The 10,525-nt window shown below is 44.6% G+C and overlaps 1 protein-coding gene across 4 annotated transcripts in view; it reads left to right on the plus strand.

The window, feature by feature from the left end:
• The first annotated feature begins 1,856 nt into the window (after positions 1-1,856).
• Positions 1,857-10,525, plus strand: part of LOC139277463 (engulfment and cell motility protein 2) — a 175,585-nt gene continuing 166,916 nt past the window's right edge. For 3 of the 4 annotated variants that reach the window (XM_070895946.1, XM_070895951.1, XM_070895950.1), the window contains exon 1: positions 1,857-1,930. The gene's annotated coding sequence lies outside the window, so the exon portion shown is untranslated. The remainder of the gene's footprint in view (positions 1,931-10,525) is intronic. The other variant, XM_070895947.1, reaches the window with a different exon arrangement.

The following is a 10,525-nucleotide window of genomic DNA, read 5'->3' on the forward strand; positions in this document are numbered from 1 at the left end:
ATCGGGCCCCAAAAACTGGTTTTTGCCGTGCCGGAATTTTTGGCCCATTCTCCCTGGGAGTCCTGTCTACCAATTATTAATGTTTCAAGTGTCAGCTTGGCTCAGTAGTAGCACTCTTACCTCGAAGTCGGAAAGTTGTCCGTTTACATCCTGCTCCAGGGCTTGAGTGTATAATCCAAGATGACTTCAGTGCAGTACTGAAAGAATGCTGCAAGGAGGTGCCACCTTTCAGCTGTGAAGTTTAAATTGTGGCCCCATTGCCTTGTTCAGCCGGATGGTAAAGATCCCGTGGGCCTCCCCGACCTGTGTGAGAACACAACGTCAGGTCAGGGCTATAAATAGAGCTGGAGCGCCGGGCCCTGGAACATCGTGGTGGAGGTGCAGTGAATAAGGGTACGGGGCCCAGAAGGGCCAAGAGCCCAGGGGCAGCACGGGCCAGCCCACATTGCGATATATGTGCGCACTAGGTCGCCAGTCGTCTTGGTTAACCCTTGCCACTGGACCAAGGCCTAACTCTGTCAAGCCCGTGTGGTGGCTGGTGTGCAACGGTCACCACACGTTAAAAGAATCCACGCACAGGCATCTTCCACCCCCTCAACTGGAGTTCAGGACTGGAACATCGGGTCCTTCATTGAAACATCTGTGAACTCTCGTGGAAGCAAGTCATCCTCATTTGAGTTTAGAAGAATGAGAGGTGATCTCATTGAAACATATAAGATTCTGAGGGGGATTAACAGGACAGATGCTGCGAGGTTGTTTCCCCTGGTTGGAAAGTATAGAACCAGGGGGCACAGTCAGAGGATAAGGGGTCGACCACTTAAGACTGAGATGAGAAAAATTTCTTCATCCAGAGGGTTGTGAATCTTTGGAATTCTCTACCCCAGAGGGGTGTGGATGCTCAGTCGTTGAGTATAGTCGAGGCAGAAATTGATAGATTTTTGGACTCTGGGGTAATCAAAGAATATGGGGATCAGGTTGGAAAGTGGTTGATGATCAGCCTGATCTTATTGAATGGTGGCGCAGGCTCGAGGGGCCACTTGGCCTACTTCTGCTCCTAATTCTTATGTTCTTATGATCAAAATTCATCCTTCAACTAACACACATTGTCTGGTTATTTATCTCTTTGCAGTTTGGGGGGAACATAAGAACATAAGAAATAGGAGCAGGAGTAGGTTATCAGGACCCTCGAGCCTGCTCAGCCATTCAATAAGATCATGGACTCAGCTCCACTTCCCTGCCTGCTCTCCATAACGCCTTATCGTTTGAGAAACTGTCTATTTCTGTCTTAAATGTATTTAATGTCCCAGCTTCCACAGCTCTCTGAGGCAGTGAATTCCACAGATTCACAACCCTCAGAGAGAAGAAATTTCTCCTCATCTCTGTTTCGTGAAAATTCGTTGTGAAACGATATCTGCACTTTAAAAGTAATTCATTGGATCGGAAGCATTTTGGGGGGGGGAGGGGTGCTGGGGAACGAGGCAGGTCTTGCTTTAACAACATTTAGAGGTGTTCACTATTAAATCCGGAGTTTGACTTTGCAAATTAATATTTGCGTTTTTAAAATCATCAATTCGCCACCGGCTAATTTTAAAAAGAAATGAACAAACCGTTCAGTGTGCCGCTGTATGCAATGATAACTTTCGGGGCGCTGGGGATAAGGCTTTAACTAGTGTTTACAGTCAGGAGGTCGCCAAGCACCGCTTTGCAACCGGGCATGTGATGGACGGCCGAGTGGACCAATGGGATTGCAGAGGCGGGCGGTCCCGGGGGGGCGGACGGTGCCCCCGCGTGCCGGCTGGGCCAATGGGAAGGCTGGCTTGGGCTGGGCTCGCGGCGCGGTGTAGCGAGCAGTGTAGCAGAGACACAGTGTATCAGAGCAGGAGAGAGGCAGAGAAGGTGCCTTCATCCACAGACTGCAGCCGGAGCTCAGGTAAAAATCCAGGAGAGGCTCGAAGGATGTTTCTGGGGTATTAATGATGCTTTTCTCCTCTCCTATAAATGCCCTCCTCCATCCGCAGCAATGCAACTGGCTCATTCAGGCAGCACCCCATCCCCTGCAGCAGGGCTTACAAATTGGTTTTAATGAATTTAATTTTAAAAGCAAGTGTTTCTTCAAAAACGAACAAGCAAAAAAAAATTGCCTATATGTAATTACCTCACAGGTAAGCAATGCCAGCAGGTACATTGTGTCCTGATGTTTTGTGTCCTTTTTATTAGAGAAAGTTAAATTTTTTTTTAGCTTGTCCTAAGGGGAGGCAGAGCAGGGTGGCCTTGGGATGGAGATATTAGCACAAAGGAAATGGATAATAATCCAGAGGAGTTATCATTTAATTAGTTGAAAAGAGAGTATTTTTCTTGTAAGTGTAGTCACAGGAGGAATGATTCGCACCTGCAAGAGGGAGACAGAGGCTGTTTCGCAGCCAGAAAGGCTGGTGCTGGTAAATCACAACATAAGCAGATTTAGAAATGTATTTTTTTTGCATTTTCTCAAGTGTGTACGTGTACAAGCTACTTGAAAGCATTAATTCCCAAGTGCAACAGTTTTATTCTCTGAATTTTGATGCACATGCAGAAAGATTCTGAACAGAATCTGAAGACTGAATTTTCATGTGTGTGAAATGAAGGTGAGAGTGGGGTGTTTCTGTAGATTAAATATTCAAATGGTGAACTTGAAGTATAGACAGTTCTTTGATGTTTATCTTACTTTTATCAGTAGAAGGTTTCACCTTTTATTCCCAGATGTGTGCCACCATTTTAAAAATTCCTTCATAGAGAATTAGAAATATAGATGTGTACTCTTTCTCCCTGCCTGCCATCTTTCTCTTCCCCCTCCATCCACTCCCCCCTCCCCCCTCCATCCATGATCTAACTTCCCTGAAAGGATGTGGGATTTCTTGGGATGCTCACCAGGAGGAAGGGGGCATCTGATGAGGTAATGCTGTGAAACCATTCACAGGGGCTGTTAGGAAATCTTCCAATTTCCTAATTGGTCTGTCCTCCCCCTGTTCCCTATCAAACAATTTTAAATAACCAGGTGATCTTCCATGGTGTTACATGTGCGGAATGAAGACCAGTGGTAGTCTTCAAGTGAAATCAGGGGATAATTTATATAGATGTAAACCAGTCCCCATTTTAAATTCATGCAGTCTGTCCTTATTTCTATTTTAGAAAGAAAGACGTGCATTTATATAATACCTTTCATGCCACGGGACGTCCCAAAGCGCTTTACAGCCATGAAGTACCTTTTTAAAAAATGTAGTCACTGTTGTAATGCAGGAAACGCGGCAGCCAATCTGCGCACAGCAATGACCAGATAATTGTTTGTGATGTTGATTGAGGGATAAATATTGGCCAGGACACCGGGGAGAACTCCCTTGCTGCTCTTCGAAATAGTGGCATGGAATCTTTTACGACCACCTGGGAGCACAGACGGGGCCTCGGTTTAATGTCTCATCCGAAAGATGGCACCTCCGACAGTGCAGCGCTCCCTTAGCACTGCAATGGAATGTCCGCCTAGATTTTTATGCTCCAGTCTCTTAATCTTGCCATGTCAAATTCCCATGCCCACATTTTCAAAGGGGAACTGCTTGTGTAAACTTGTTGTCTGTGGGGCTGCAATGCCTCCCATAATGGGAGGGTGTAATTACAGCATAGAAAGTTTACATAGCTATTGCCCATTACAAATGTGGATAGAGCAATTCATAACGGAAAAAAATAAGTGTGTGCAGATGTAAGGTTTTTAATATATTTAGATTTTTGTGCTATTTAGATGAAAGGACTAATCTCCACAGTGCAGGCTAGCACATGGATTAAAAGAGTGAAGGAGAAGTTGAGCTAAATTAGGAAGTAGTGATTAGATGACATCAAGTTTGGATTTTAAAAGTCTGACTATTGTAGGAAGACTGAGGGAGGTGAGGAGTCCCAACATTTTTGTGGTGCTGGGAAAGAATGAGTTAAGTATATAAGTTGATGTGATGAGCCTTGATTTCAACATGGTGGGAATGCAGGGATGAGGAAGTGCTTGTGGGTAGGTGTCTCTGCAGCTTGAGAGGAACAGAAGGGAGTTCATTCAGAGTAGAACGGACGAGTAATGATTTTAAAAATAGGAAGGGACAAGAAATGTTATGACTGAGCGCAAAGAAATATTGGAGGCTTGAGTTGAGAGGCACATCTATAAAATGGTAAGTTTAAAAAAAAAAATCTTGTCTCTTGTCCAAGAATGTGAGATGCTGGAAGAACCACCTTTTATAGTTTAGAACAATATTCAGATCTTGAATGTTATTGGGTGAGTGAAAAAGTTATTGTCACAAAAGAGGAAACTGAACTCCTTGAAAGCAAATTTAGAACCGGAGTTTGAAGTCAAACTTGTCTAATTTTGTGATACATTGCACGATATATGATTTTTAAAAGCTGACATTTCCTTGAGACTTTGTGCAGTGTTCCTCTGGTTGGGAGTCCAGAACAAGAGGCATAACCGTCACCTTAAAGCCAGGCTATTCAGGGTGATGTCAGGAACCTGTCTGGGTAGTGGTCTTTCCTTCCTCTCTCCTCCCCCCCCCCCCCCCCCCCCCCCCCCCCAATGCTGTTGAGGCTGGGAGTCAATGGAAAATTTCAAAACTGAGGTTGATAGATTTTTATTAGGCAAGGATATTAAGGGTTACGGAACCAAGGTGGGTAGCTGGAGTTAAGGTACAGATCAGCCGCCATCTAACTGAATGGCGGAACAGGCTCGGAGCTAAATGGCCTCCTCCTGTTCCTATGTTCCTGTGTCAGAAACTGGGATGTGATTCCTGCATTTGATGGCCGCCTTCTATGACCAGGAAGCAGCTGATGGCAGCTTTCCAGCACTTCACCCAAGTGGCCCATTCTTTACACATGGGCCAAGACAGTGAGCGTTGACGCGCTATTTGCCTGTGTAGGGAGTCCGAGCCAAGACTAGTTCTGAGACACGTCTTTAACCGGCATACGTGCACAGGGACTTTTAACCGGGTCACTGTCTAGCAATCAGTGAGTGCGAGTCCCAGTTCATTCTGGGCCTCGCACATCCTGGAGGTGCACAGGAGGCAGGTTGCAGCACTCCAGCTGCTGCGTTGCTCGCGTGTAGTCGGTGAGATCAGCTACTCATTCAACAGAGTTCTTTTTCTCCATTTTTTTCACCAACTGTTCTCTCCCCTCCTCTCCTGGGGGTTTTCAGTGCTTCCTTGTTGTCCTCTGGTATCTTGTCTAAGTGGTCATTATTTATTTGAGCCTTACCAATAATGCCGCTGGGCAAAGAGACTACTGGAGGCATCTTCACTGAGTTCAATCCTTTCCTTGCCTGATGGCCACATACATGCACTTCCACCATGGTTATCAGCCGCGGCTCAGTGGCTAGCATGCTAACCTCTTGAGTCAGAAGGTTGTGGGTTCAAGCCCTACTCCAGAGACTTGAGCAAATAATCTCGGCTGACACTCCAGTGCAGTACTGAGGGAGTGCTGCAGTGTCAGAGATGCTGCCTTTCAGATGAAGGTGGAGATGCCCTCTCCGGTGGATGTAAAAGATTCCCAGACACTACTTCAAGAAGAGCAGGGGAGTTAACCCTGGTGTCCTGGCCAATATTTAGCCCTCAACCAACATCACAAGAACAGATTATCTAGTCATTATCACATTGCTGTTTGTGGGAGCTTGCTGTGTGCAAATAGGCTGCTGCGTTTCCCACATTACAACAGTGACCACACTGCAAAAGTCTGTAAGCACTGGGATTCCTGAGATTGTGAAAGGCGCCCAAGAACATAAGAATTAGGAACAGGAGTAGGCCATCTAGCCCCTCGAGCCTGCTCCGCCATTCAACAAGATCATGGCTGATCTGGCCGTGGACTCAGCTCCACTTACCCGCCCACTCCCCGTAACCCTTAATTCCCTTATTGGTTAAAAATCTATCTATCAGTGATTTGAATACATTCAATGAGCTAGCCTCAACAGCTTCCTTGGGCAGAGAATTCCACAGATTCACAACCCTCTGGGAGAAGAAATTCCTTCTCAACTTGGTTTTAAATTGGCTCCCCCGTATTTTGAGGCTGTGCCCCCTAGTTCTAGTCTCCCTGACCAGTGGAAACAACCTCTCTGCCTCTATCTAGTCTATCCCTTTCATTATTTTAAATGTTTCTATAAGATCACCCCATTCCAACGAGTAAAGACCCAGTCTACTCAATCTATCATCATAAGGTAACCCCCTCATCTCCGGAATCAGCCTAGTGAATCGTCTCTGTACCCCCTCCAAAGCTAGTATATCCTTCCTTAAGTAAGGTGACCAAAACTGCACGCAGTACTCCAGGTGCGGCCTCACCAATACCCTATACAGTTGCAGCAGGACCTCCCTGCTTTTGTCCTCCATCCCACTCGCAATGAAGGCCAACATTCCATTTGCCTTTCTGATTACCTGCTGCACCTGCAAACTACGCCCGGCAACCAAATTTTAATTTGATTTTACGTTTTAAAGTTTAATTTGTTTTAATTGCCGGTGCTTTTAGTGTCCCCTTCCCTTTTATAGGGGGCACTGGAAAAATGTGATTTTAGCGCCCCAAAAAAATGAAAAACACAAAAAAAAACAAAAAAAGGAAAAAAGGGCCTTGTAAATGTCTGGTGTGTCACCCAGGTCGGGTGGCACGGTTTTATGTTTTTGCAGGTGAACTCCAAAAAGAGTTTCAGACCTGAGTGTCTAAAAGAGTTTCAGACCTGAGTGCAAACATCTAGGCTGATGCTTGAATTCAGTACTGAGTGCAGTGCTGTCTTTCAGATGAGATGTTAAACCAACGCTCTGTCTGCCTTCCCAGGTGGACATAAAAGATCCTATGGCAATGTTTTTCTAAAAGAGTTTCATGCACAAGGACCCCCAGGTCCCTCTGCACCATAGCATGTTGTAATTTCTCCCCATTCAAATAATATTCTCTTTACTTTTTTTTCCCAAGGTGGATGACCTCACACTTTCCGACATTGTATTCCATCTGCCAAACCTTAGCCCATTCGCTTAACTTATCTAAATCTCTTTGCAACCTCTCTATGTCCTCAACACAACCCGCTTTCTCACTAATCATCTGCAAATTTTGTTACACTACACTCTGTCCCCTCTTCCAGGTCATCTATGTATATTGTAAACAGTTGTGGTCCCAGCACCGATCACTGTGGCACACCACTAACCACCGATTTCCAACCTGAAAAGGACCCATTTATCCTGACTCTCTGCTTTCTGTTAGCCAGCCAATTCTCGATCCATGCTAATACATTTCCTCTGACTCCGCATACCTTTATCTTCTGCAGTAACCTTTTGTGTGGCACCTTATCGAATGCCTTTTGGAAATCTAAATACACTACATCCATCGGTGCACCTCTATCCACCATCCTCGTTATATCCTCAAAGAATTCCAGTAAATTAGTTCAACATGATTTCACCTTCATGAATCCATGTTGCGTCTGCTTGATTGCACTATTCCTATCCAGATGTCCCGCTATTTCTTCCTTAATGATAGCTTCAAGCATTTTCCCCACTACAGATGTTAAACTAACCGGCCTATAGTTACCTGCCTTTTGTCTGCCCCCCTTTTTAAACAGAGGTGTTACATTAGCTGCTTTCCAATCCGCTGGTACCTCCCCAGAGTCCAGAGAATTTTGGTAGATTATAACGAATGCATCTGCTATAACTTCCGCCATCTCTTTTAATACCCTGGGATGCACTTCATCAGGACTAGGGGACTTGTATACCTTGAGTCCCATTAGCCTGTCCAGCACTACCCCCCTAGTGATAGTGATTGTCTCAAGGTCCTCCCTTCCCACATTCCTGTGACCAGCAATTTTTGGCATGGTTTTTGTGTCTTCTACTGTGAAGACCGAAGCAAAATAATTGTTTAAGGTCTCAGCCATTTCTACATTTCCCATTATTAAATCCCCCTTCTCATCTTCTAAGGGACCAACATTTACTTTAGTCACTCTTTTCCGTTTTATATATCTGTAAAAGCTTTTACTATCTGTTTTTATGTTTTGTGCAAGTTTACTTTCGTAATCTATCTTTCCTTTCTTTATTGCTTTTAGTCATTCTTTGCTGTCGTTTAAAATTTTCCCAATCTTCTAGTTTCCCACTAACCTTGGCCACCTTATACGCATTGGTTTTTAATTTGATACTCTCCTTTATTTCCTTGGTTATCCACGGCTGGTTATCCCTTCTCTAACCACCCTTCTTTTTCACTGGAATATATTTTTGTTGAGCACTATGAAAGAGCTCCTTAAAAGTCCTCCACTGTTCCTCAATTGTGCCACCGTTTAGTCTGTGTTTCCAGTCTACTTTAGCCAACTCTGCCCTCATCCCACTGTAGTCCCCTTTGTTTAAGCATAGTACACTTGTTTGAGACACTACTTCCTCATCCTCAATCTGTTACAAATTCAACCATACTGTGATCACTCATTCCGAGAGGATCTTTTATTAGGAGATCGTTTATTTTTCCTGTCTCATTACACAGGACCAGATCTAAAATCGCTTGCTCCCTTGTAGGTTCTGTAACATACTGTTCTAAGAAAGAATCCCATATGCATTCTATGAATTCCTCCTCCAGGCTATCCCGTGCGATTTGATTTGACCAATCGATATGAAGATTAAAATCCCCCATGATTACTGCCGTTCCTTTTTCACATGCCTCCATTATTCCCTTGATTATTGCCTGCTCCACCGTGAAGTTATTATTTGGGGGCCTATAAACCACGCCCACCAGTGACTTTTCCCCCTTACTATCTCTAATCTCCACCCACAATGATTCAACATTTTGTTTATTAAAGCCAATATCGTCTCTCACAACTGCCCTCATATCATCCTTTATTAACAGAGCTACCCCACCATATTTCCCTTCTTGTCTATCTTTCCGAATTGTCAGATACTCCTGTATGTTTAATTCCCAGTCTTGGCCACCCTGCAACCACGTTTCTGTAATGGCCACCAAATCATACCCATTTGTAATGATTTGTGCCATCAACTCATTTACTTTATTTCGAATGCTGCAAAGAAAGACTTACATTTATATAGTGCCTTTCATGCTACTGGATGTCCCAAAACGCTTTTCAGTTGCAGTAGTCACTGTTGCAATATAGGAAAAGCGGTTACCAATTTGTGCTCAGCAAGCTCCCACAGACAGCAATGTGGTAACCTTTTAATCTGTTTTTGTTGTGTTGTTTGAGGGATAAATATTGGCCAAGACACTGCAGATAACTCCACTGCTTTTCTTCAAAGTAGTGCCTTGGGATCGTTTTACATTCACCTGAGAGGGCAGACGGGCCTTGTTTTAAAGTCTCATCCGAAAGACGGTACCTCCGACTCCCTCTGCACTGGAGTGGGACTTGAACCCCACAACCTTCTGACTCCGAGGTGAGGGTGCTACCCACTGAGCCATTGGCCGACACTGACTGGGATCCACTGGCAGGAATTTGCATAAATGCAAATGCCTCTTTTATGGGTTGCTGGATTGTGATGAGCAGGAGCCTTGGCCATTTGTACTGTTCATGGATTTCACATTGTTTGGACAACAATTGGATTATCTTTCAGAATGATTCCAGCTCCTGGCTCTTCAGGGTAGAGAGATGACCATTTCTACAAGTGAAAGTCAAAATCACAGTCCATCCTCTCACAGAATCTGTTGTGTCAACTGGCAAGTGCAGTGCAGTTGAATCCCTGCTTCTGTTGAAACTAGGAATTCTTTATAATGGGAGTGAATGGTCCTTTTGGAATTCCTTATTTGGGTGAGGACATTTATCCAGGGTTCATTGTAAAAATGTTAATGCGATTTCAAAGGAGTTGCATCCCATTTGGTTTGGCAGTTTTCTTGCCTGATGTCATTTGAGTCTGGAGCCAGAACTTTTTTTATTCGTTATAATCATTGTGAGGGTATGAATGCCTCTCTTTTTTTCTTCCCAGTTTCCCTGGGACCATGTGTATGCAGCTTGCCAATGAGTGGCGGGCACCCGATGTGCTTCTGGCTCCCTGCCAATCCCGACTTGAATGGGTAGCTAGGAGGCAAGAAAGAGTTGCCCAGAGACGAGACTATTTTCTATCCCTGCCCCCATCGCTTCAGTATTGGAAAGATCCTGAGCTCCAGGACCTGTGTCCCATACCTGCCCTAGTGCAACCTGGCGCTCTCTACAAGACGTGTGGAGTTTTTTGCACAGTGTTTCACATGCACTTTATTCTGCCCTGGGGCTCCTGCTGCAGGTTCTGTTGCCTCCTCTTCACTGCGGTCGCTTGCTTTGCGTGTTAAGCACAAACGCAGGGATTTTACATAATTGGTCATTGTCCCATTTGCTTCCAAGCGCCTACAACTGCTGGCAAGTCCAGGGGAATTCCAGGCTCCCTGGGTGCCCATTATTAACAACATTTTCAGCTCCCACACACAGGCAGAAACCAACCATTATTATAGTAATACAGCTACTGAAACATTGGATTAATTAGCCCATTACAATTAAACTGCACACTTAAAATATAATTTCAAATAATGTTTTAAATGCCATTTC

Source organism: Pristiophorus japonicus, chromosome 12 (genome assembly GCF_044704955.1).
Source record: "Pristiophorus japonicus isolate sPriJap1 chromosome 12, sPriJap1.hap1, whole genome shotgun sequence".
Classification (NCBI taxonomy): domain Eukaryota; kingdom Metazoa; phylum Chordata; class Chondrichthyes; family Pristiophoridae; genus Pristiophorus; species Pristiophorus japonicus.